Here is a 22,873-nt window from a genome sequence, read left to right as displayed (position 1 = left end):
GTGAAAACAACGCAGGGCACACGGAAGCACCTCCGTACGCACAGCGTTTTTCACGCAACACTTGTTAAGTCTATGTAAATGAGTTGAGCAGACTAGACAAAACAACTACAAACCAGGAAGTGGCTTTTCACTTTCTGAGCACATGCGCACAGTTTAAACTGACATCTGCAGCAATAGTAGTTTTTTAACCTGTAAAACCACCCAAAAACATCAAACACGGGCCAAAGTGTGAGGTAACGTGAAATCTTGATGCGAACATGTGCTCACAGCAAGCAGGTGTTGGAGAAGGTGTCTTTTTGTAGGCTGCCCTCTCCATTACTCTACCCTCCATTGTTTTGACGCGCGTAAAAAACGCATGCCATACGCGCGTTAAATACGCTATCACGCTGCCCAAACGGATGCCACACGCTACTCCAACGCAACCGAAACGGCGCATTTTTCACGCGCGCAAAAACGCAACGTTCGTGTGAATCCAGCCTTAAGGTGTTGTTCTACTGCGATTTAAAGAGAGAAGGCACATTTCAGCTTAGAATGGCTATTGACTATTAATGCTTTAATCAATAGTCCTTTTTAATCGATTGTGAAACAAAATCTAAAGCGCATAACAGGTCAACAGCACCACGGATTCCCAGACAGTCTCCCACACTGGTACTAGCAAGGTCTTAAGCTGTGTGACTTCAGCATTCTGACGAGAGCATGCACATTTAGCTTAGAGTGGCCATTGACTTTTATTGCTTTAGTCCAAAGTCCCTTTTTAAATCGATTGTGAAACAAAATCTAAGCAGTATAACAATAAGTCAACAGCACCACAAATTCCAGAACAGGCTCCCACATTGGTACTAGCGAGGGCTTAAACTGTGTAACTTCTGCGCTCTGACGAGAGCAGGAACATTCAGCATAGTATGGCCATTAACTTTTAATGTTTTAGTCCAAAGTCAGTTTATCGATTGTGAAACAAAATCTAAACGGCAAACAGGTCTACAGCAATATGGATTTTCAGACAGCCTCCCACACTGGTACTAGCAAGGTCTTAATCTGTGTAATTTCTGCGATCTGATGAGAGAAAGCACATTCAGCTTAGAATGGCCATTGACATTTATAGCTTTAGTCCATAGTCCTTAATTAATAGAGTGTGAAACAAACTCTAAACATGGCTATAGTTCAACAGCACCACAGATTCCCAGTCTTCCACACTGGTACTAGCAAGGCCTTAAGCCGGGTAACTTCTGTGATCTAAGGAAAGCAGGTACGTTTAGCTTAGAATGGCCATTGACTTTTAAAACTTTAGTGCATAGTCCTTTTTAGTAGATTGTGAAATAAAATCTAAACAGCAAACAGGTCTACATTACCACGGTTTCCCAGCCAGCCTACCACACTGGTACTAGCAAGATCTTAAGCTGTGTAACTTCAGCGATGTGATGAGCATGCACATTTGGCTTAGAATGGGCATTGACATCTACTGCTTTAAAGGGAATGTGTTGCCAGAAAAACATGTTTTTTTTTTAAAAATTAAACATTTAGTGTGTGGGTGATTAAACATTGTTCAAATTTTTTTTTTTTTTTTCGCGAGTCAGGAAATATTATAAATTTTTTCTAATTTATAATACTACCCATTTTTGGTCACTAGATGGAGCTAGTTCCCAAAATTGCAGCATTGCAACATTGGGTTAAAAGCCCTCGCTCTAGTGAGCTCTCAGCATCCCCCCCTCCTTTATCCTGGCTAGTGCCGGGATAAACGAGGGGTTTGAAAGGTTTAACCTCCTACACTGTGTGTCGCCATTTTTTGAGGTAACCCACAGTGTAGTAGGTTTACATACAGTAGTAAACACACACAAACACTAACATACATTGAAATCTCTTACCTGCTCCTGCCGCCGCGGCTCCCTCCGGCCCGTCCGCTCCCTTTGCTGCCGCTGTTCCATGTGCACAAGTCCGGAAGCCGCGACCGGAAGTAGTAATATTACTGTCCGGCCGCGACTTCCGGTCCACAGGAAAATGGCGCCGGATTTCGAATAGGACTGTGTGGGAGCGGCGCATGCGCAGTTCCCACACAGACGCCGTACACGGCAGTCAATGGGACGGGAGCCGTTCGCAGTCCCTATGGGACTGTGGCTGCCGTATTCCATGTCTGTGTGTGTCGTTAATCGACACACACAGAAATGGAACAAAAAATGGCAGCCCCCATAGGGAAGAAAAAGTGTAAAAATAAGAAACAGTAAAACACAAACACACAAATGAATATAAACGTTTTTATTAAAGCACTAACATCTTTAACATATAAAAAATTTATTTGTGATGACACTGTTCCTTTAATCCTTAGTCCTTTTTTAATCGATTGTGAAACAAAATCTAAAAGACATAATATATCAACCGCACTACGGATTCCCAGACAGTCTCCCACACTGGTACTAACGAGGCCTAAAGCTGTGTAACTTCTGTGATCTGACAAGAGCAGGAATATTCAGCTTAGAATGGCCATTGACTTTAAAAGATTTTATCCATAGTCCTTTTTTAATAGATTGTGAAAACAAAATCTAAACGCCAAACAATAGGTCTACAACAAAACAGATTCCCAGACAGCCTCCCACACTAGTACTAGCGAGGTCTTAATATGTGTAACTTCTGCAATCTGACGAGGGCAGGCACATTCAGCTTAGAATGGCCATTGACATTTAAAGCTTTAGTCCATAGTCCTTTTTTAATCGATTGTGAAACAAAATCTAAACAACATAGCTGGAGGTCAACAGCACCATAGATACCCAGACAGTCTCCCACACTAGTACTAGCAAGGCCTTAAGCCATGTAACTACTGCGATCTGACGAGAGCAGGTACATTCAGCTTAGATTAGCCAAAAAAAGGACTATGGACTAAAATTTTAAATCGATTGTGAAACAAAATCTAAACGGCAAACAATAGGTCTACAGCACCGTGGATTCCCAGACAGTCTCCCACATAGGTACTAGAGAGGCCTTAAGGAGCATTACTTCTGCAATATGATGAGAGAAGGCACATTCAGCTTAGAATGGTCATTGACTAGTAAAGCTTTAGTCTATAGTCCTTTTTAATAGATTGTGAAACAAGATCTAGACGGCATAACAATAGTTCAACAGCACCACGGATTCCAAGACAGTTTCCCACACTAGTACTAGCAAAGTCTTAAGCCATGTAACTTCTATGAAGTAACAAGAGCAGGTACATTCAGCTTAGAATGGCCATTACCTTTTAATGCTTTAGTCCATAGTCCTTCTTTAATAGATTGTGAAACAAAATTTAAATGGCATAACTATAGGTCAACAGTACTATGGATTCTAAGACAGACTCCCACACTGGTACAAGCAGGGTCTTAAGGCATATAACTTTTATGAACTGATGAGAGCAGGTATATTCAGCTTAGAATGGACATTGACTTTTAAAGAGTTAGTCCATAGTCCTTTTTTAATCGATTGTGAAACAAAATTTAAACAGCAAACAATAGGCCTCCCACACTGGTACTAGCGAGATCTTAAGGCGTTATTCTTCTGCGGTTTGACGACAGAAGGCACATTCAGCTTAGAACGGCCTTTGACTTTTAAAGCTTTAGTCTTTAGTCTATAGTCCTTTTTAATCGATTCTGAAACAAAATCTAAACGGCATAACAATATGTGAACAGCGCCACGGATTCCTGGACTGGTACTAGCAAAGCCTTAAGCTGTGCAATTTATGCAATCTGACGAGAGCAGGCATGTTCAGCTTAGAATGGCCCTTGACATTTGATGCTTTAGTCCATAGTCCTTTTCGAATCGATTGTGAAACAAAATTTAAACTGCATGACAATAGGTTAACTGCACCACGGATTCCAAGACAGTCTCCCACACTGGTACTAGGAAGGTCTTAAGCTGTGTATCTTCTGCTATCTGTCAAGAGCAGGCACATTCAGATTGGAATGACCATAGACTTTTAAATTTTTAGTACTTTTTTAATCGATGGTGAAACAAAACCTAAACGGCAAACAACAAGTCTACAGCACCACGGATTCCAAGACAGTCTCCCACACTAGCACTAGCGAGGGCTTAAGCCATGTAACTACTATAATCAGACGAGAGCAGGCACTCTCAGCTTAGAATGGCCATTGACATCTTTAGCGTTAGTCCATAATCCTTTTTTAATCGATTGTGAAACAAAAGCTAAACAGCATAACAATAGGTCAACAGCACCACGGATTCCTAGACGGTCTCCCACACGACTACTAGCAGGGTCTTAAGCCAGGTAACTTCTATGATCAGACAAGAGCAGGGAGAGCAGGTACATTCAGCATAGAATGACCTTTGTCTTTTAAAACTTTAGTCCTTTTTGGTCGATTGTGAAATAAAATCTAAACTGCATAACATTAGTTCAACAGCACCATGGATAACCAGACAGTCTCCCACGCTGGTAATAGTAAGGTCTTAAGCCGTGTAACTTCTGCGATGTGATGAGAGCAGGCACATTCAGCTTAGAATAGCCATAGACAGAAAACTTTAGCCCATATTCCTTTTTTAAAAAATCGTGAAACAAAATCTAAACAACACAATAATATGTCAACCGCACCACGGATTCCCAGTCTCCCACACTGGTACTAGCAAGGGCTTAAGCTATATAACTTCTGCAAACTGACAAGAGCAGGCACTTACAGCTTAGAATGGCCATTGACATTTAAAGCTTTAATCCATAGTCCTTTTTAAATCGATTGTGAAAAAAAATCTAAACGGCAAACAATTGGTCTACAATTGGTTCTCCGTGGAACTACTGTCCCGTACTGAAAACATGATTACAGTACGGGACAGTTGTCCTGCAGCGAGGCAGGGACTCCTAGCATCGTATATAACTATGATGCTAGGAGCCCGGCTCCCTGCACTGTGTTCGGTCCGGGACTTCCGGACTAAATACATTCCGTCCATTACGGACATAACATGGTCGTATGAATCCAGCCTTAAAGCTTTATTCCATAGTCCTTTTTTAATCGATTGTGAAACAAAATCTAAACAACATAGCTTTAGGTCAACAGTACCACAGATTCCTAGACAGTCTCCCACACTGGTACAAGTGAGGATTTAAGCCGGGTAACTACTGTGATCTAATGCAAGCATGCACATTCAGCTTAGAATGGACATTGACTTTTAAAACTTAAGTCCATAGTCCTTTTTAATCGATTGTGAAACAAAATCTAAACTGCATAACAATAGGTCAACAGTACCACGGATTCCCAGACAGTCTCCCACACTGATACTAGAGAGGCCTTAAGCCATTAAACTACTGTGATCTGACAAGAGCAGGCACATTCAGCTTAGAATGGCCATTGACTTCAAAACCTTTTATCCATAGTCCTTTTTTAATCGATTGTGAAACAAAATCTAAACGTCAAACACTAGGTCTACAGCAAAACAGATTCCCAGACAGCCTCCCACCCTGGTACTAGCGAGGTCTTAATATGTGTAACTTCTGCGATCTGACGAGAGAATGCACATTTAGCTTAGAATGGCCATTGACATTTAAAGCTTTAGTCCATAGTCCTTTTTTAATCGATTGTGAAACAAAATCTGAAGAATAAAGTTGGAGGTCAACAGCACCATGGATCCACACACTATCTCCCACACTAGTACTAGCAATGTATTAAGCCAGGTAACTACTGTGATCTAACGAACACAGGCACATTCAGCTTAGAATGGCCATTAACTTTTAAAACTTTAGTTCATAGTCCTTTTCAATCGATTGTGAAACAAACTCTAAACTGCATAACAAAAGGTCAACCACACCACGGATTCCCAGTCAGTCTCCCACACTGGTACTAGCGAGGCCTTAAGCTGAGTAACTTTTGCAATGAGACAAGAGCAGGCACATTCAGCTTAGAATGGCCATTGACATTAAATGCTTTATCTCATAGTCCTTTTTAATCGATTGTGAAACAAAATCTAAACTACATAATAAAAAGGCAACCCCACCACGGATTCACAGATAGCTTCCCACACTGGTACTAGCGAGGCCTTAAGCTGTGTAACTTCTGGAGATCTGAAGAGAGCAGACACATACAGCATAGAATGGCCATTGCCATTAAATGCTTTAATCCATAGTCCTTTTTAATCGATTGTGAAACAAATTCTAAACAATATAATAAAAAGTCAACCACACCACAGATTCCCAGACACTGGTACTAGCAAGGCCTTAAGCTGTGTAACTTCTGCGACCTGACGAGAGCAGGCACATTCAGCATAGCATTGCCATTGACATTAAATGCTTTAATCCATAGTCCTTTTTAATCGATTGTGAAACAAAATCTAAACGACATAATGAAAAGTCAACCGCACCACGGATTCCCAGACAGTCTCCCACACGGGTACTAGCGAGGGCTTAAGCTGTGCAACTTCTGCAATCTGACGAGAGAAGGAACATTAATTTTAGAACGGCCATTGACATAAAATGCTTTAATCCATAGTCCTTTTTAATCGATTGTGAAACAAAATCTAAACATAATAAAAAGTCAACCGCACCACGGATTCCCAGACAGTCTCCCACACTGGTACTAGCGTGGTCTTAATATATGTAACTTCTGCGATCTGACGAGAGAAGGCACATTTAGCTTAGAATGGCCATTGACATTTAAAGCTTTAGTCCATAGTTTTTTTTTAATCGATTGTGAAACAAAATCTGAACAACATAGTTGGAGGTCAACAGCACCATGGATCCGCACACTATCTCCCACACTAGTACTAGCAAGGTATTAAGCCAAGGAACTACTGTGATCTAACGAACACAGGCACATTCAGCTTAGAATGGCCATTAACGTTTAAAACTTTAGTTCATATTCCTTTTCAATCGATTGTGAAAAAAAATCTAAACTGCATAACTAAAGGTCAACCGCACCACGGATTCCCAGACCGTCTCCCACACTGGTACTAGCAAGTCCTTAAGTTGTGTAACTACTGTGCTCTGACAAGAGCAAGCACATTCAGCTTAGAAAGGCCATTGACTTTTAAAGATTTAGTCCATAGTCCTATTTTAATCGATTGTGAAACAAATGCTAAACAGTATAAAAATAGGTCAACAGCGCCACGTAATCCCAGACAGGCTCCCACACTCGAAATTGCGATGCTTTAAAACATGTAGCTTTTGAGACATGACAAGAGCAAGCACGTTCAGCTTAGAATGGCTGTTACCTTTTAAAGCTTTAGTCCATAGTCCTTCTTTAATCGATTGTGAAACAAAATCTAAACAGCATAACTATAGGTCAACAGCACCACGGATTAGCAGACAGCCTCCCACGCTGGTACTAGCAAGGTCTTAAGCCATGAAACTTCTGCGATGTGACGAGAGCAGGCACTTTCAGCTTAGAATGGCCATTGACATTAAAAGTGTTACTCCATATTCCTTTTTTAATCGATTGTAAAACAAAATCTAAATTGCATAACAATAGGTCAACGGATTCCCACGCTGGTACTAAAGAGGCCTAAAGACATGTAACTACTGCGATCTGACGAGAGCAGGCACATACAGCTTAGAATGGCCATTGACTTTTAAGACTTTAGTCCATAGTCCTTTTTTATCGATTGTGAAACAAAATCTAAACAGACATAACAATAGGTCAACAGCACCAAGGATTCCCAGACAGACTCCCACACTGTAACTACTGCGTTCTGACAACAGCAGGCAAATTCAGCTTAGAATGGCCATTCGCTTTTGAAACTTTTGAAACTTTTGTCCATAGTCCTTTTAAGTCGATTGTGAAACAAAATCTAAACTGCATAACAATAGGTCAACAGCACAACAGACAGTCTCCCACACTGGTACTGGCAAGGTGTTAAGCTGTGTAATTTCTGCAATCTGATGAGAGAAGGCACATTCAGCTTAGAATGTCTACTGACACCTTAAAGGAACAGTGTCATCACAAATTATTTTTTTATATGTTAAAGATGTTAGTGCTTTATTAAAAACGTTTATATTCATTTGTGTGTTTGTGTTTTACTTTTTCTTATTTTTACACTTTTTCTTCCCTATGGGGGCTGCCATTTTTTGTTCCATTTCTGTGTGTGTCGATTAACGACACATACAGACATGGAATACGGCAGCCACAGTCCCATAGGGACTGCGAACGGCTCCCGTCCCATTGACTTCAGTGTACGGCGTCTGTGTGGGAACTGCGCATGCGCCGCTCCCACACAGTCCAATTCGAAATTGGCGCCGTCCGGCGCCATTTTCCTGTGGACCGGAAGTCGCGGCCGGACAGTAATATTACTACTTCCGGTCGCGGCTTCCGGATTTGTGCACTTGGACCAGCGGCAGCAAACGGAGCGGACGGGCCGGAGGGAGCCGCGGCGGCAGGAGCAGGTAAGAGATTTCAATGTATGTTCGTGTTTGTGTGTGTTTACTACTGTATGTAAACCTACTACACTGTGTGTTAGCTCAAAAAATGGCGACACACAGTGTAGGAGGTTACACCGTTCAAACCCCTCATTTATCCCGGCACTAGCCAGGATAAAGGAGGGGGGGATGCTGAGAGCTCACTAGAGCGAGGGCTTTTTACCCAATTTTGCAAAGCTGCAATTTCGGGAATAGCTCCATCTAGTGACCAAAAATGGGTAGTATTATAAATTAGAATTAATTTATAATATTTCCTGACTTGTGAAAAAAATAAAAAAAATTTGAACAATGTTTAATCACCCACACACTAAATGTTTAATTTTTTTTAAAAAAACATGTTTTTCTGGCAACACATTCCCTTTAAGCTTTAGTCCATAGTCCTTTTTTTAATCGATTATGAAACATAATCTAAACGACATAGTAATAAGTAAACCACACCACGGATTCCCAGACAGTCTCTCACACTGGTACTAGCGAGGTCTTAAAGTGTTATTCTTCTGCGATTTGACGAGAAAAGGCACATTTCAGCTTAGAATGGTCATTAACTTTTAAAGCTTTAGTCTATTTTTATTTTTAATATATTGTGAAACAAAATCTAAACAGCATAACAATAGGTCAACAGCACCACAGAATCCCACACTGGTACTAGCGAGCCCCAAAGCCACGTGAGTACTGCAATCTGATGAGAGCAGGCACATTCAACTTAGAATGGCCATTGACATCTTAAGCTTTAGTCCATAGTCCTTTTTTAATTGATTGTGAAACAAAAGCTAAACAACATTATAATAAGTCAACAGCACCACGGATTCCCAGACAGTCTCCCACACTGGTACTAGCGAGGTCTTAAAGTGTTATTCTTCTGCGATTTGACGAGAAAAGGCACATTTTAGCTTAGAATAGACGTTAACGTTTAAAGCTTTAGTCTATTTTTATTTTTAATCCGTTGTGAAACAAAATCTAAACAACAAAGCGTTAGGTCAACAGCACCACGGATTGCCAGACAGTCTCCCACACTGGTACTAGCGAGGTCTTAAAGTGTTAATCTTCTGCGATTTGACGAGAAAAGGCACATTTCAGCTTAGAATGGCCATTAACTTTTAAAGCTTTAGTCTATTTTTATTTTTAATTGATTGTGAAACAAAATCTAAACAGCATAACAATAGGTCATCAGCACCACGGATTCCCAGACAGTCTCCCACACTAGTAAGGCCTTAAGCCGTGTAACTACTGCGATCTGACGAGAGCAGGCACATTCAGCTTAGAATGGCCATTGACATTAAATGCTTTAATCCATAGTCCTTTTTAATCGATTGTGAAACAAAATCTAAACGACATAATAAAAAGTCAACCACACCACGGATTCCCAGACAGTCTCTCACGCTGGTACTAGCGAGGTTTTATGCTGTGTAACTTCTGCGATCTGACGAGAGAAGGGACATTCAGCTTAGAATGGCCATCGACATTAAATGCTTTAATCCATAGTCCTTTTTAATCTATTGTGAAACAAAATCTAAACGACATAATAAAAAGTCAACCGCACCACGGATTCCCAGACAGTCTCCCACACTGGTACTAGCGAGGCCTTAAGCTGTGTAACTTCTGCTATCTGACGAGAGAAGGGACATTCAGCTTAGAATGGCCATTGACATTAAATGCTTTAATCCATAGTCCTTTTTAATCTATTGTGAAACAAAATCTAAACGACATAATAAAAATTCAACCGCACCACGGATTCCCAGACAGTCTCCCACATTGGTACTAGCGAGGCCTTAAGCTGTGTAACTTCTGCGTTCTGACGAGAGCAGGCACATTCAGCATAGAATGGCCATTGACGTTAGATGCTTTAATCCATAGTCCTATTTAATCTATTGTGAAACAAAATCTAAACGACATAATAAAAAGTCAACCGCACCACAGATTCCCAGACAGTCTCCCACACTGGTACTAGTGAGGCCTTAAGCTGTGTAACTTCTGCGATCTGACGAGAGCAGGCACATTCAGCTTTGAATGGCCATTGACATTAAATGCTTTAATCCATAGTCCTTTTTAATCGATTGTGAAACAAAATCTAAACGACATAATAAATAGTCAACCGCACCACGGATTCCAAGACAGTCTCCCACACTGGTACTAGCGAGGCCTTAAGCTGTGTAACTTCTGCGATCTGACGAGAGCAGGCACATTCAGCTTAGAATGGCCATTGACATTAAATGCTTTAATCCATAGTCCTTTTTAATCGATTGTGAAACAAAATCTAAACGACATAATAAAAAGTCAACCACACCAAGGATTCACAGACAGTCTCTCACACTGGTACTAGCGAGGTTTCAAGCTGTGTAACTTCTGCGATCTGACGAGAGCAGGGACATTCAGCTTGGAATGGCCATTGACATTAAATGCTTTAATCCATAGTCCTTTTTAATCTATTGTGAAACAAAATCTAAACGACATAATAAAAAGTCAACCGCACCACGGATTCCCAGACAGTCTCCCACACTTGTACTAGCGAGGCCTTAAGCTGTGTAACTTCTGTGATCTGACGAGAGCAGGCACATTCAGCTTAGAATGGCCATTGACATTAAAAGCCTTAATCCATAGTCCTATTTAATCTATTGTGAAACAAAATCTAAACAACATAATAAAAAGCCAACCGCACCACGGATTCCCAGACAGTCTCCCACACTGGTACTAGCGAGGCCTTAAGCTGTGTAACTTCTGCGATCTGACGAGAGCAGGGACATTCAGCTTAGAATGGCCATTGACATTAAACGCTTTAATCCATAGTCCTTTTTAATCGATTGTGAAACAAAATCTAAACGACATAATAAAAATTCAACCGCACCACGGATTCCCAGACAGTCTCCAACACTGGTACTAGCGAGACCTTAATCTGTGTAACTTCTGCATTCTGACGAGAGCAGGCACATTCAGCTTAGAATGGCCATTGACGTTAAATGCTTTAATCCATAGTCCTATTTAATCTATTGTGAAACAAAATCTAAACGACATAATAAAAAGACAACCGCACCACGGATTCCCAGACAGTCTTCCACACTGGTACTAGCGAGGCCTTAAGCTGTGTAACTTCTGCGATCTGACGAGAGCAGGCACATTCAGCTTAGAATGGCCATTGACATTAAATGCTTTAATCCATAGTCCTTTTTAATCGATTGTGAAACAAAATCTAAACGACATAATAAAAACTCAACCGCACCACGGATTCCCAGACAGTCTCCCACACTGGTACTAGCGAGGCCTTAAGCTGTGTAACTTCTGCGATCTGACGAGAGCAGGCACATTCAGCTTAGAATGGCCATTGACATTAAATGCTTTAATCCATAGTCCTTTTTAATCGATTGTGAAACAAAATCTAAACGACATAATAAAAAGTCAACCGCACCACGGATTCCCAGACAGTCTCCCACACTGGTACTAGCGAGGCCTTAAGCTGTGTAACTTCTGCGATCTGACGAGAGCAGGCACATTCAGCTTAGAATGGCCAGTGACATTAGATGCTTTAATCCATAGTCCTTTTTAATCGATTGTGAAACAAAATCTAAACGACATAATAAAAAATCAACCGCACCACGGATTCCCAGACAGTCTCCCACACTGGTACTAGCGAGGCCTTAAGCTGTGTAACTTCTGCTATCTGACGAGAGCAGGGCCATTCAGCTTAGAATGGCCATTGACATTAAATGCTTTAATCCATAGTCCTTTTTAATCGATTGTGAAACAAAATCTAAACGACATAATAAAAGTCAACCGCACCACGGATTCCCAGACAGTCTCTCACACTGGTACTAGCGAGGCGTTAAGCTGTGTAACTTCTGCGATCTAATGAGAGCAGGCACATTCAGCTTAGAATGGCCATTGACATTAAAAGCCTTAATCCATAGTCCTATTTAATCTATTGTGAAACAAAATCTAAACAACATAATAAAAAGGCAACCGCACCACGGATTCCCAGACAGTCTCCCACACTGGTACTAGCGAGGCCTTAAGCAGTGTAACTTCTGCGATCTGACGAGAGCAGGCACATTCAGCTTAGAATGGCCATTGACATTAAATGCTTTAATCCATAGTCCTTTTTAATCGATTGTGAAACAAAATCTAAACGACATAATAAAAATTCAACCGCACCACGAATACCCAGACAGTCTCCCACACTGGTACTAGCGAGGCCTTAAGCTGTCTAACTTCTGCGATCTGAAGAGAGCAGGGACATTCAGCTTAGAATGGCCATTGACATTAAATGCTTTAATCCATAGTCCTTTTTAATCGATTGTGAAACAAAATCTAAACGACATAATAAAAAGTCAACCGCACCACGGATTCCCAGACAGTCTCCCACACTGGTACTAGCGAGGCCTTAAGCTGTGTAACTTCTGCGATCTGACGAGAGCAGGCACATTCAGCTTAGAATGGCCATTGACATTAAATGCTTTAATCCATAGTCCTTTTTAATCGATTGTGAAACAAAATCTAAACGACATAATAAAAAGTCAACCGCACCACGGATTCCCAGACAGTCTCCCACACTGGTACTAGCGAGGCCTTAAGCTGTGTAACTTCTGCGATCTGCCAAGAGCAGGGACATTCAGCTTAGAATAGCCATTGACATTAAATGCTTTAATCCATAGTCCTTTTTAATCGATTGTGAAACAAAATCTAAACGACATAATAAAAATTCAACTGCACCACGGATACCCAGACAGTCTCCCACACTGGTACTAGCGAGGCCTTAAGCTGTGTAACTTCTGCGTTCTGACGAGAGCAGGCACATTCAGCTTAGAATGGCCATTGACGTTAAATGCTTTAATCCATAGTCCTATTTAATCTATTGTGAAACAAAATCTAAACGACATAATAAAAAGTCAACCGCACCACGGATTCCCAGACAGTCTCCCACACTGGTACTAGCGAGGCCTTAAGCTGTGTAACTTCTGCGTTCTGACGAGAGCAGGCACATTCAGCTTAGAATGGCCATTGACGTTAAATGCTTTAATCCATAGTCCTATTTAATCTATTGTGAAACAAAATCTAAACGACATAATAAAAAGTCAACCGCACCACGGATTCCCAGACAGTCTCCCACACTGGTACTAGCGAGGCCTTAAGCTGTGTAACTTCTGCGATCTGACGAGAGCAGGCGCATTCAGCTTAGAATGGCCATTGACATTAAATGCTTTAATCCATAGTCCTATTTAATCTATTGTGAAACAAAATCTAAACGACATAATAAAAAGTCAACCGCACCACGGATTCCCAGACAGTCTCCCACACTGGTACTAGCGAGGCCTTAAGCTGTGTAACTTCTGCGATCTGACGAGAGCAGGCACATTCAGCTTAGAATGGCCATTGACGTTAAATGCTTTAATCCATAGTCCTAATTAATCTATTGTGAAACAAAATCTAAACGACATAACAAAAAGTCAACCGCACCACAGATTCCCAGACAGTCTCCCACACTGGTACTAGCGAGGCCTTAAGCTGTGTAACTTCTGCGATCTGACAAGAGCAGGGACATTCAGCTTAGAATGGCCATTGACATTAAATGCTTTAATCCATAGTCCTTTTTAATCGATTGTGAAACAAAATCTAAACGACATAATAAAAATGCAACCGCACCACGGATTCCCAGACAGTCTCCCACACTGGTACTAGCAAGGCCTTAAGCTGTGTAACTTCTGCGATCTGACGAGAGCAGGCACATTCAGCTTAGAATGGCCATTGACAATAAATGCTTTAATCCATAGTCCTTTTTAATCGATTGTGAAACAAAATCTAAACGACATAATAAAGAGTCAACCGCACCACGGATTCCCAGACAGTCTCCCACACTGGTACTAGCGAGGCCTTAAGCTGTGTAACTTCTGCGATCTGACGAGAGCAGGCACATTCAGCTTAGAATGGCCATTGATATTAAATGCTTTAATCCATAGTCCTTTTTAATCGATTGTGAAACAAAATCTAAACGACATACTAAAAAGTCAACCGCACCACGGATTCCCAGACAGTCTCCCACACTGGTACTAGCGAGGCCTTAAGCTGTGTAACTTCTGCGATGTGACGAGAGCAGGCACATTCAGCTTAGAATGGCCATTGACGTTAAATGCTTTAATCCATAGTCCTATTTAATCTATTGTGAAACAAAATCTAAACGACATAATAAAAAGTCAACCGCACCACGGATTCCCAGACAGTCTCCCACATTGGTACTAGCGAGGCGTTAAGCTGTGTAAGTTCTGCGATCTAACAAGAGCAGGCACATACAGCTTAGACTGGCCATTGACATTAAATGCTTTAATCCATAGTCCTTTTTAATCGATTGTGAAACAAAATCTAAACGACATAATAAAAAGTCAACCGCACCACGGATTCCCAGACAGTCTCCCACACTGGTACTAGCGAGGCCTTAAGCTGTGTAACTTCTGCGATCTGACGAGAGCAGGAACATTCAGCTTAGAATGGCCATTGACATTAAATGCTTTAATCCATAGTCCTTTTTAATCGATTGTGAAACAAAATCTAAACGACATAATAAAAAGTCAACCGCACCACGGATTCCCAGACAGTCTCCCACACTGGTACTAGCGAGGCCTTAATCTGTGTAACTTCTGCGTTCTGACGAGAGCAGGCACATTCAGCTTAGAATGGCCATTGACGTTAAATGCTTTAATCCATAGTCCTATTTAATCTATTGTGAAACAAAATCTAAACGACATAATAAAAAGTCAACCGCACCACGGATTCCCAGACAGTCTCCCACACTGGTACTAGCAAGGCCTTAAGCTGTGTAACTTCTGCGATCTGACGAGAGCAGGCACATTCAGCTTAGAATGGCCATTGACATTAAATGCTTTAATCCATAGTCCTATTTAATCTATTGTGAAACAAAATCTAAACGACATAATAAAAAGTCAACCGCACCACGGATTCCCAGACAGTCTCCAACACTGGTACTAGCGAGGCCTTAAGCTGTGTAACTTCTGCGATCTGACGAGAGCAGGCACATTCAGCTTAGAATGGCCATTGACATTAAATGCTTTAATCCATAGTCCTTTTTAATCGATTGTGAAACAAAATCTAAACGACATAATAAAAAGGCAACCGCACCACGGATTCCCAGACAGTCTCCCACACTGGTACTAGCAAGACCTTAAGCTGTGTAACTTCTGCGTTCTGACGAGAGCAGGCACATTCAGCTTAGAATGGCCATTGACATTAAATGCTTTAATCCATAGTCCTTTTTAATCGATTGTGAAACAAAATCTAAACGACATAATAAAAAATCAACCGCACCACGGATTCCCAGACAGTCTCCCACACTGGTACTAGCGAGACCTTAATCTGTGTAACTTCTGCGTTCTGACGAGAGCAGGCACATTCAGCTTAGAATGGCCATTGACGTTAAATGCTTTAATCCATAGTCCTATTTAATCTATTGTGAAACAAAATCTAAACGACATAATAAAAAGTCAACCGCACCACGGATTCCCAGACAGTCTTCCACACTGGTACTAGCGAGGCCTTAAGCTGTGTTACTTCTGCGATCTGACGAGAGCAGGCACATTCAGCTTAGAATGGCCATTGACATTAAATGCTTTAATCCATAGTCCTTTTTAATCGATTGTGAAACAAAATCTAAACGACATAATAAAAGTCAACCGCACCACGGATTCCCAGACAGTCTCTCACACTGGTACTAGCGAGGCGTTAAGCTGTGTAACTTCTGCGATCTAACGAGAGCAGGCACATTCAGCTTAGAATGGCCATTGACATTAAAAGCCTTAATCCATAGTCCTATTTAATCTATTGTGAAACAAAATCTAAACAACATAATAAAAAGTCAACCGCACCACGGATTCCCAGACAGTCACCCACACTGGTACTAGCGAGGCCTTAAGCTGTGTAACTTCTGCGATCTGACGAGAGCAGGCACATTCAGCTTAGAATGGCCATTGACATTAAATGCTTTAATCCATAGTCCTTTTTAATCGATTGTGAAACAAAATCTAAACGACATAATAAAAAGTCAACCGCACCACGGATTCCCAGACAGTCTCCCACACTGGTACTAGCGAGGCCTTAAGCTGTGTAACTTCTGAGATCTGACGAGAGCAGGGACATTCAGTTTAGAATAGCCATTGACATTAAATGCTTTAATCCATAGTCCTATTTAATCGATTGTGAAACAAAATCTAAACGACATAATAAAAATTCAACCGCACCACGGATTCCCAGACAGTCTCCCACACTGGTACTAGCGAGGCCTTAAGCTGTGTAACTTCTGCGATCTGACGAGAGCAGGCACATTCAGCTTAGAATGGCCATTGACATTAAATGCTTTAATCCATAGTCCTTTTTAATCGATTGTGAAACAAAATCTAAACGACATAATAAAAAGGCAACCGCACCACGGATTCCCAGACGGTCTCCCACACTGGTACTAGCGAGGCCTTAAGCTGTGTAACTTCTGAGATCTGACGAGAGCAGGGACATTCAGTTTAGAATAGCCATTGACATTAAATGCTTTAATCCATAGTCCTTTTTAATCGATTGTGAAACAAAATCTAAACGACATAATAAAAATTCAACCGCACCACGGATACCCAGACAGTCTCCCACACTGGTACTAGCGAGGCCTTAAGCTGTGTAACTTCTGCGTTCTGACGAGAGCAGGCACATTCAGCTTAGAATGGCCATTGACGTTAAATGCCTTAATCCATAGTCCTATTTAATCTATTGTGATACAAAATCTAAACGACATAATAAAAAGTCAACCGCACCACGGATTCCCAGACAGTCTCCCACACTGGTACTAGCGAGGCCTTAAGCTGTGTAACTTCTGCGATCTGACGAGAGCAGGCACATTCAGCTTAGAATGGCCATTGACATTAAATGCTTTAATCCATAGTCCTTTTTAATCGATTGTGAAACAAAATCTAAACGACATAATAAAAAGTCAACCGCACCACGGATTCCCAGACAGTCTCCCACACTGGTACTAGCGAGGCCTTAAGCTGTGTAACTTCTGCGATCTGACGAGAGCAGGCACATTCAGCTTAGAATGGCCATTGACATCAAATGCTTTAATCCATAGTCCTTTTTAATCGATTGTGAAACAAAATCTAAACGACATAATAAAAAGTCAACCGCACCACGGATTCCCAGACAGTCTCCCACACTGGTACTAGCGAGGCCTTAAGCTGTGTAACTTCTGCGATCTGACGAGAGCAGGCACATTCAGCTTAGAATGGCCATTGACATTAAATGCTTTAATCCATAGTCCTTTTTAATCGATTGTGAAACAAAATCTAAACGACATAATAAAAAATCAACCGCACCACGGATTCCCAGACAGTCTCCCACACTGGTACTAGCGAGGCCTTAAGCTGTGTAACTTCTGCTATCTGACGAGAGCAGGGCCATTCAGCTTAGAATGGCCATTGACATTAAATGCTTTAATCCATAGTCCTTTTTAATCGATTGTGAAACAAAATCTAAACGACATAATATAAAGGCAACCGCACCACGGATTCCCAGACAGTCTCCCACACTGGTACTAGCAAGGCCTTAAGCTGTGTAACTTCTGCGATCTGACGAGAGCAGGCACATTCAGCTTAGAATGGCCATTGACATTAAATGCTTTAATCCATAGTCCTTTTTAATCGATTGTGAAACAAAATTTAAACGACATAATAAAAAATCAACCGCACCACGGATTCCCAGACAGTCTCCCACACTGGTACTAGCGAGACCTTAATCTGTGTAACTTCTGCGTTCTGACGAGAGCAGGCACATTCAGCTTAGAATGGCCATTGACGTTAAATGCTTTAATCCATAGTCCTATTTAATCTATTGTGAAACAAAATCTAAACGACATAATAAAAAGTCAACCGCACCACGGATTCCCAGACAGTCTTCCACACTGGTACTAGCGAGGCCTTAAGCTGTGTTACTTCTGCGATCTGACGAGAGCAGGCACATTCAGCTTAGAATGGCCATTGACATTAAATGCTTTAATCCATAGTCCTTTTTAATCGATTGTGAAACAAAATCTAAACGACATAATAAAAGTCAACCGCACCACGGATTCCCAGAAAGTCTCTCACACTGGTACTAGCGAGGCGTTAAGCTGTGTAACTTCTGCGATCTAACGAGAGCAGGCACATTCAGCTTAGAATGGCCATTGACATTAAAAGCTTTAATCCATAGTCCTATTTAATCTATTGTGAAACAAAATCTAAACAACATAATAAAAAGTCAACCGCACCACGGATTCCCAGACAGTCACCCACACTGGTACTAGCGAGGCCTTAAGCTGTGTAACTTCTGCGATCTGACGAGAGCAGGCACATTCAGCTTAGAATGGCCATTGACATTAAATGCTTTAATCCATAGTCCTTTTTAATCGATTGTGAAACAAAATCTAAACGACATAATAAAAAGTCAACCGCACCACGGATTCCCAGACAGTCTCCCACACTGGTACTAGCGAGGCCTTAAGCTGTGTAACTTCTGAGATCTGACGAGAGCAGGGACATTCAGTTTAGAATAGCCATTGACATTAAATGCTTTAATCCATAGTCCTATTTAATCGATTGTGAAACAAAATCTAAACGACATAATAAAAATTCAACCGCACCACGGATTCCCAGACAGTCTCCCAGACTGGTACTAGCGAGGCCTTAAGCTGTGTAACTTCTGCGATCTGACGAGAGCAGGCACATTCAGCTTAGAATGGCCATTGACATTAAATGCTTTAATCCATAGTCCTTTTTAATCGATTGTGAAACAAAATCTAAACGACATAATAAAAAGTCAACCGCACCACGGATTCCCAGACGGTCTCCCACACTGGTACTAGCGAGGCCTTAAGCTGTGTAACTTCTGAGATCTGACGAGAGCAGGGACATTCAGTTTAGAATAGCCATTGACATTAAATGCTTTAATCCATAGTCCTTTTTAATCGATTGTGAAACAAAATCTAAACGACATAATAAAAATTCAACCGCACCACGGATACCCAGACAGTCTCCCACACTGGTACTAGCGAGGCCTTAAGCTGTGTAACTTCTGCGTTTTGACGAGAGAAGGCACATTCAGCTTAGAATGGCCATTGACGTTAAATGCTTTAATCCATAGTCCTATTTAATCTATTGTGAAACAAAATCTAAACGACATAATAAAAAGTCAACCGCACCACGGATTCCCAGACAGTCTCCCACACTGGTACTAGCGAGGCCTTAAGCTGTGTAACTTCTGCGTTCTGACGAGAGCAGGCACATTCAGCTTAGAATGGCCATTGACGTTAAATGCCTTAATCCATAGTCCTATTTAATCTATTGTGAAACAAAATCTAAACGACATAATAAAAAGTCAACCGCACCACGGATTCCCAGACAGTCTCCCACACTGGTACTAGCGAGGCCTTAAGCTGTGTAACTTCTGCGATCTGACGAGAGCAGGCACATTCAGCTTAGAATGGCCATTGACATTAAATGCTTTAATCCATAGTCCTTTTTAATCGATTGTGAAACAAAATCTAAACGACATAATAAAAAGTCAACCGCACCACGGATTCCCAGACAGTCTCCCACACTGGTACTAGCGAGGCCTTAAGCTGTGTAACTTCTGCGATCTGACGAGAGCAGGCACATTCAGCTTAGAATGGCCATTGACATTAAATGCTTTAATCCATAGTCCTTTTTAATCGATTGTGAAACAAAATCTAAACGACATAATAAAAAGTCAACCGCACCACGGATTCCCAGACAGTCTCCCACACTGGTACTAGCGAGGCCTTAAGCTGTGTAACTTCTGCGATCTGACGAGAGCAGGCACATTCAGCTTAGAATGGCCATTGACATTAAATGCTTTAATCCATAGTCCTTTTTAATCGATTGTGAAACAAAATCTAAACGACATAATAAAAAAATCAACCGCACCACGGATTCCCAGACAGTCTCCCACACTGGTACTAGCGAGGCCTTAAGCTGTGTAACTTCTGCTATCTGACGAGAGCAGGGCCATTCAGCTTAGAATGGCCATTGACATTAAATGCTTTAATCCATAGTCCTTTTTAATCGATTGTGAAACAAAATCTAAAAGACATAATAAAAGTCAACCGCACCACGGATTCCCAGACAGTCTCTCACACTGGTACTAGCGAGGCGTTAAACTGTGTAACTTCTGCGATCTAACGAGAGCAGGCACATTCAGCTTAGAATGGCCATTGACGTTAAATGCCTTAATCCATAGTCCTATTTAATCTATTGTGAAACAAAATCTAAACAACATAATAAAAAGTCAACCGCACCACGGATTCCCAGACAGTCTCCCACACTGGTACTAGCGAGGCTTTAAGCAGTGTAACTTCTGCGATCTGACGAGAGCAGGCACATTCAGCTTAGAATGGCCATTGACATTAAATGCTTTAATCCATAGTCCTTTTTAATCGATTGTGAAACAAAATCTAAACGACATAATAAAAATTCAACCGCACCACGGATACCCAGACAGTCTCCCACACTGGTACTAGCGAGGCCTTAAGCTGTCTAACTTCTGCGATCTGAAGAGAGCAGGGACATTCAGCTTAGAATGGCCATTGACATTAAATGCTTTAATCCATAGTCCTTTTTAATCGATTGTGAAACAAAATCTAAACGACATAATAAAAAGTCAACCGCACCACGGATTCCCAGACAGTCTCCCACACTGGTACTAGCGAGGCCTTAAGCTGTGTAACTTCTGCGATCTGACGAGAGCCGGCACATTTAGCTTAGAATGGCCATTGACATTAAATGCTTTAATCCATAGTCCTTTTTAATCGATTGTGAAACAAAATCTAAAAGACATAATAAAAGTCAACCGCACCACGGATTCCCAGACAGTCTCTCACACTGGTACTAGCGAGGCGTTAAACTGTGTAACTTCTGCGATCTAACGAGAGCAGGCACATTCAGCTTAGAATGGCCATTGACATTAAATGCCTTAATCCATAGTCCTATTTAATCTATTGTGAAACAAAATCTAAACAACATAATAAAAAGTCAACCGCACCACGGATTCCCAGACAGTCTCCCACACTGGTACTAGCGAGGCTTTAAGCAGTGTAACTTCTGCGATCTGACGAGAGCAGGCACATTCAGCTTAGAATGGCCATTGACATTAAATGCTTTAATCCATAGTCCTTTTTAATCGATTGTGAAACAAAATCTAAACGACATAATAAAAATTCAACCGCACCACGGATACCCAGACAGTCTCCCACACTGGTACTAGCGAGGCCTTAAGCTGTCTAACTTCTGCGATCTGAAGAGAGCAGGGACATTCAGCTTAGAATGGCCATTGACATTAAATGCTTTAATCCATAGTCCTTTTTAATCGATTGTGAAACAAAATCTAAACGACATAATAAAAAGTCAACCGCACCACGGATTCCCAGACAGTCTCCCACACTGGTACTAGCGAGGCCTTAAGCTGTGTAACTTCTGCGATCTGACGAGAGCCGGCACATTTAGCTTAGAATGGCCATTGACATTAAATGCTTTAATCCATAGTCCTTTTTAATCGATTGTGAAACAAAATCTAAACGACATAATAAAAAGTCAACCGCACCACGGATTCCCAGACAGTCTCCCACACTGGTACTAGCGAGGCCTTAAGCTGTGTAACTTCTGCGATCTGACAAGAGCAGGGACATTCAGCTTAGAATAGCCATTGACATTAAATGCTTTAATCCATAGTCCTTTTTAATCGATTGTGAAACAAAATCTAAACGACATAATAAAAATTCAACTGCACCACGGATACCCAGACAGTCTCCCACACTGGTACTAGCGAGGCCTTAAGCTGTGTAACTTCTGCGTTCTGACGAGAGCAGGCACATTCAGCTTAGAATGGCCATTGACGTTAAATGCTTTAATCCATAGTCCTATTTAATCTATTGTGAAACAAAATCTAAACGACATAATAAAAAGTCAACCGCACCACGGATTCCCAGACAGTCTCCCACACTGGTACTAGCGAGGCCTTAAGCTGTGTAACTTCTGCGTTCTGACGAGAGCAGGCACATTCAGCTTAGAATGGCCATTGACATTAAATGCCTTAATCCATAGTCCTATTTAATCTATTGTGAAACAAAATCTAAACGACATAATAAAAAGTCAACCGCACCACGGATTCCCAGACAGTCTCCCACACTGGTACTAGCGAGGCCTTAAGCTGTGTAACTTCTGCGATCTGACGAGAGCAGGCACATTCAGCTTAGAATGGCCATTGACATTAAATGCTTTAATCCATAGTCCTTTTTAATCGATTGTGAAACAAAATCTAAACGACATAATAAAAAGTCAACCGCACCACGGATTCCCAGACAGTCTCCCACACTGGTACTAGCGAGGCCTTAAGCTGTGTAACTTCTGCGATCTGACGAGAGCAGGCACATTCAGCTTAGAATGGCCATTGACATTAAATGCTTTAATCCATAGTCCT

The 22,873-nt window shown here is 41.4% G+C and overlaps 60 pseudogenes; all 60 read right to left on the bottom strand.

The window, feature by feature from the left end:
* Positions 1 to 10,085: 10,085 nt before the first annotated feature.
* On the bottom strand, positions 10,086 to 10,204 carry LOC142725138 (5S ribosomal RNA; annotated as a pseudogene).
* A 67-nt stretch (positions 10,205 to 10,271) lies between these two features.
* Positions 10,272 to 10,390, bottom strand: LOC142725049 (5S ribosomal RNA; annotated as a pseudogene).
* Positions 10,391 to 10,457: 67 nt separating this feature from the next.
* On the bottom strand, positions 10,458 to 10,576 carry LOC142724998 (5S ribosomal RNA; annotated as a pseudogene).
* Positions 10,577 to 10,829: 253 nt separating this feature from the next.
* On the bottom strand, positions 10,830 to 10,948 carry LOC142725157 (5S ribosomal RNA; annotated as a pseudogene).
* Positions 10,949 to 11,015: 67 nt separating this feature from the next.
* On the bottom strand, positions 11,016 to 11,134 carry LOC142724984 (5S ribosomal RNA; annotated as a pseudogene).
* A 253-nt stretch (positions 11,135 to 11,387) lies between these two features.
* Positions 11,388 to 11,506, bottom strand: LOC142725076 (5S ribosomal RNA; annotated as a pseudogene).
* A 67-nt stretch (positions 11,507 to 11,573) lies between these two features.
* On the bottom strand, positions 11,574 to 11,692 carry LOC142725029 (5S ribosomal RNA; annotated as a pseudogene).
* Positions 11,693 to 11,759: 67 nt separating this feature from the next.
* Positions 11,760 to 11,878, bottom strand: LOC142725078 (5S ribosomal RNA; annotated as a pseudogene).
* A 67-nt stretch (positions 11,879 to 11,945) lies between these two features.
* On the bottom strand, positions 11,946 to 12,064 carry LOC142725271 (5S ribosomal RNA; annotated as a pseudogene).
* A 66-nt stretch (positions 12,065 to 12,130) lies between these two features.
* LOC142725283 (5S ribosomal RNA) lies at positions 12,131 to 12,249 on the bottom strand (annotated as a pseudogene).
* Positions 12,250 to 12,316: 67 nt separating this feature from the next.
* Positions 12,317 to 12,435, bottom strand: LOC142725095 (5S ribosomal RNA; annotated as a pseudogene).
* A 67-nt stretch (positions 12,436 to 12,502) lies between these two features.
* LOC142725253 (5S ribosomal RNA) lies at positions 12,503 to 12,621 on the bottom strand (annotated as a pseudogene).
* Positions 12,622 to 12,688: 67 nt separating this feature from the next.
* Positions 12,689 to 12,807, bottom strand: LOC142725297 (5S ribosomal RNA; annotated as a pseudogene).
* A 253-nt stretch (positions 12,808 to 13,060) lies between these two features.
* On the bottom strand, positions 13,061 to 13,179 carry LOC142725144 (5S ribosomal RNA; annotated as a pseudogene).
* A 67-nt stretch (positions 13,180 to 13,246) lies between these two features.
* On the bottom strand, positions 13,247 to 13,365 carry LOC142724999 (5S ribosomal RNA; annotated as a pseudogene).
* Positions 13,366 to 13,432: 67 nt separating this feature from the next.
* On the bottom strand, positions 13,433 to 13,551 carry LOC142725079 (5S ribosomal RNA; annotated as a pseudogene).
* A 67-nt stretch (positions 13,552 to 13,618) lies between these two features.
* Positions 13,619 to 13,737, bottom strand: LOC142725296 (5S ribosomal RNA; annotated as a pseudogene).
* Positions 13,738 to 13,804: 67 nt separating this feature from the next.
* On the bottom strand, positions 13,805 to 13,923 carry LOC142725155 (5S ribosomal RNA; annotated as a pseudogene).
* A 67-nt stretch (positions 13,924 to 13,990) lies between these two features.
* Positions 13,991 to 14,109, bottom strand: LOC142725205 (5S ribosomal RNA; annotated as a pseudogene).
* Positions 14,110 to 14,176: 67 nt separating this feature from the next.
* LOC142724994 (5S ribosomal RNA) lies at positions 14,177 to 14,295 on the bottom strand (annotated as a pseudogene).
* A 67-nt stretch (positions 14,296 to 14,362) lies between these two features.
* Positions 14,363 to 14,481, bottom strand: LOC142725211 (5S ribosomal RNA; annotated as a pseudogene).
* Positions 14,482 to 14,734: 253 nt separating this feature from the next.
* On the bottom strand, positions 14,735 to 14,853 carry LOC142725299 (5S ribosomal RNA; annotated as a pseudogene).
* Positions 14,854 to 14,920: 67 nt separating this feature from the next.
* Positions 14,921 to 15,039, bottom strand: LOC142724979 (5S ribosomal RNA; annotated as a pseudogene).
* A 67-nt stretch (positions 15,040 to 15,106) lies between these two features.
* LOC142724965 (5S ribosomal RNA) lies at positions 15,107 to 15,225 on the bottom strand (annotated as a pseudogene).
* Positions 15,226 to 15,292: 67 nt separating this feature from the next.
* LOC142724981 (5S ribosomal RNA) lies at positions 15,293 to 15,411 on the bottom strand (annotated as a pseudogene).
* Positions 15,412 to 15,478: 67 nt separating this feature from the next.
* Positions 15,479 to 15,597, bottom strand: LOC142725137 (5S ribosomal RNA; annotated as a pseudogene).
* A 67-nt stretch (positions 15,598 to 15,664) lies between these two features.
* Positions 15,665 to 15,783, bottom strand: LOC142725175 (5S ribosomal RNA; annotated as a pseudogene).
* Positions 15,784 to 15,850: 67 nt separating this feature from the next.
* On the bottom strand, positions 15,851 to 15,969 carry LOC142725091 (5S ribosomal RNA; annotated as a pseudogene).
* A 252-nt stretch (positions 15,970 to 16,221) lies between these two features.
* LOC142725036 (5S ribosomal RNA) lies at positions 16,222 to 16,340 on the bottom strand (annotated as a pseudogene).
* A 67-nt stretch (positions 16,341 to 16,407) lies between these two features.
* On the bottom strand, positions 16,408 to 16,526 carry LOC142725252 (5S ribosomal RNA; annotated as a pseudogene).
* A 67-nt stretch (positions 16,527 to 16,593) lies between these two features.
* LOC142725015 (5S ribosomal RNA) lies at positions 16,594 to 16,712 on the bottom strand (annotated as a pseudogene).
* A 67-nt stretch (positions 16,713 to 16,779) lies between these two features.
* On the bottom strand, positions 16,780 to 16,898 carry LOC142725238 (5S ribosomal RNA; annotated as a pseudogene).
* A 67-nt stretch (positions 16,899 to 16,965) lies between these two features.
* Positions 16,966 to 17,084, bottom strand: LOC142725136 (5S ribosomal RNA; annotated as a pseudogene).
* Positions 17,085 to 17,151: 67 nt separating this feature from the next.
* LOC142725293 (5S ribosomal RNA) lies at positions 17,152 to 17,270 on the bottom strand (annotated as a pseudogene).
* A 67-nt stretch (positions 17,271 to 17,337) lies between these two features.
* LOC142725292 (5S ribosomal RNA) lies at positions 17,338 to 17,456 on the bottom strand (annotated as a pseudogene).
* Positions 17,457 to 17,523: 67 nt separating this feature from the next.
* LOC142725291 (5S ribosomal RNA) lies at positions 17,524 to 17,642 on the bottom strand (annotated as a pseudogene).
* Positions 17,643 to 17,709: 67 nt separating this feature from the next.
* LOC142725270 (5S ribosomal RNA) lies at positions 17,710 to 17,828 on the bottom strand (annotated as a pseudogene).
* Positions 17,829 to 17,895: 67 nt separating this feature from the next.
* LOC142725059 (5S ribosomal RNA) lies at positions 17,896 to 18,014 on the bottom strand (annotated as a pseudogene).
* Positions 18,015 to 18,081: 67 nt separating this feature from the next.
* On the bottom strand, positions 18,082 to 18,200 carry LOC142725172 (5S ribosomal RNA; annotated as a pseudogene).
* A 67-nt stretch (positions 18,201 to 18,267) lies between these two features.
* Positions 18,268 to 18,386, bottom strand: LOC142725090 (5S ribosomal RNA; annotated as a pseudogene).
* A 252-nt stretch (positions 18,387 to 18,638) lies between these two features.
* LOC142725024 (5S ribosomal RNA) lies at positions 18,639 to 18,757 on the bottom strand (annotated as a pseudogene).
* A 67-nt stretch (positions 18,758 to 18,824) lies between these two features.
* On the bottom strand, positions 18,825 to 18,943 carry LOC142725250 (5S ribosomal RNA; annotated as a pseudogene).
* Positions 18,944 to 19,010: 67 nt separating this feature from the next.
* On the bottom strand, positions 19,011 to 19,129 carry LOC142725067 (5S ribosomal RNA; annotated as a pseudogene).
* A 67-nt stretch (positions 19,130 to 19,196) lies between these two features.
* LOC142725154 (5S ribosomal RNA) lies at positions 19,197 to 19,315 on the bottom strand (annotated as a pseudogene).
* Positions 19,316 to 19,568: 253 nt separating this feature from the next.
* LOC142724987 (5S ribosomal RNA) lies at positions 19,569 to 19,687 on the bottom strand (annotated as a pseudogene).
* A 67-nt stretch (positions 19,688 to 19,754) lies between these two features.
* On the bottom strand, positions 19,755 to 19,873 carry LOC142725281 (5S ribosomal RNA; annotated as a pseudogene).
* A 67-nt stretch (positions 19,874 to 19,940) lies between these two features.
* LOC142725269 (5S ribosomal RNA) lies at positions 19,941 to 20,059 on the bottom strand (annotated as a pseudogene).
* Positions 20,060 to 20,126: 67 nt separating this feature from the next.
* On the bottom strand, positions 20,127 to 20,245 carry LOC142725257 (5S ribosomal RNA; annotated as a pseudogene).
* A 68-nt stretch (positions 20,246 to 20,313) lies between these two features.
* Positions 20,314 to 20,432, bottom strand: LOC142725268 (5S ribosomal RNA; annotated as a pseudogene).
* Positions 20,433 to 20,684: 252 nt separating this feature from the next.
* On the bottom strand, positions 20,685 to 20,803 carry LOC142725191 (5S ribosomal RNA; annotated as a pseudogene).
* A 67-nt stretch (positions 20,804 to 20,870) lies between these two features.
* On the bottom strand, positions 20,871 to 20,989 carry LOC142725260 (5S ribosomal RNA; annotated as a pseudogene).
* A 67-nt stretch (positions 20,990 to 21,056) lies between these two features.
* LOC142725179 (5S ribosomal RNA) lies at positions 21,057 to 21,175 on the bottom strand (annotated as a pseudogene).
* A 252-nt stretch (positions 21,176 to 21,427) lies between these two features.
* On the bottom strand, positions 21,428 to 21,546 carry LOC142725190 (5S ribosomal RNA; annotated as a pseudogene).
* A 67-nt stretch (positions 21,547 to 21,613) lies between these two features.
* Positions 21,614 to 21,732, bottom strand: LOC142725259 (5S ribosomal RNA; annotated as a pseudogene).
* Positions 21,733 to 21,799: 67 nt separating this feature from the next.
* LOC142725178 (5S ribosomal RNA) lies at positions 21,800 to 21,918 on the bottom strand (annotated as a pseudogene).
* A 67-nt stretch (positions 21,919 to 21,985) lies between these two features.
* On the bottom strand, positions 21,986 to 22,104 carry LOC142725156 (5S ribosomal RNA; annotated as a pseudogene).
* Positions 22,105 to 22,171: 67 nt separating this feature from the next.
* LOC142725143 (5S ribosomal RNA) lies at positions 22,172 to 22,290 on the bottom strand (annotated as a pseudogene).
* Positions 22,291 to 22,357: 67 nt separating this feature from the next.
* Positions 22,358 to 22,476, bottom strand: LOC142724975 (5S ribosomal RNA; annotated as a pseudogene).
* Positions 22,477 to 22,543: 67 nt separating this feature from the next.
* On the bottom strand, positions 22,544 to 22,662 carry LOC142725245 (5S ribosomal RNA; annotated as a pseudogene).
* Positions 22,663 to 22,729: 67 nt separating this feature from the next.
* On the bottom strand, positions 22,730 to 22,848 carry LOC142725233 (5S ribosomal RNA; annotated as a pseudogene).
* Between the last annotated feature and the right edge of the window lie 25 nt (positions 22,849 to 22,873).

Source organism: Rhinoderma darwinii, unplaced genomic scaffold, assembly GCF_050947455.1.
Source record: "Rhinoderma darwinii isolate aRhiDar2 unplaced genomic scaffold, aRhiDar2.hap1 Scaffold_594, whole genome shotgun sequence".
Taxonomy (NCBI): Eukaryota; Metazoa; Chordata; class Amphibia; order Anura; family Rhinodermatidae; genus Rhinoderma; species Rhinoderma darwinii.
Note: the sequence above shows the minus strand (reverse complement) of the source record. Positions and strands in the feature narration are given on the sequence as shown.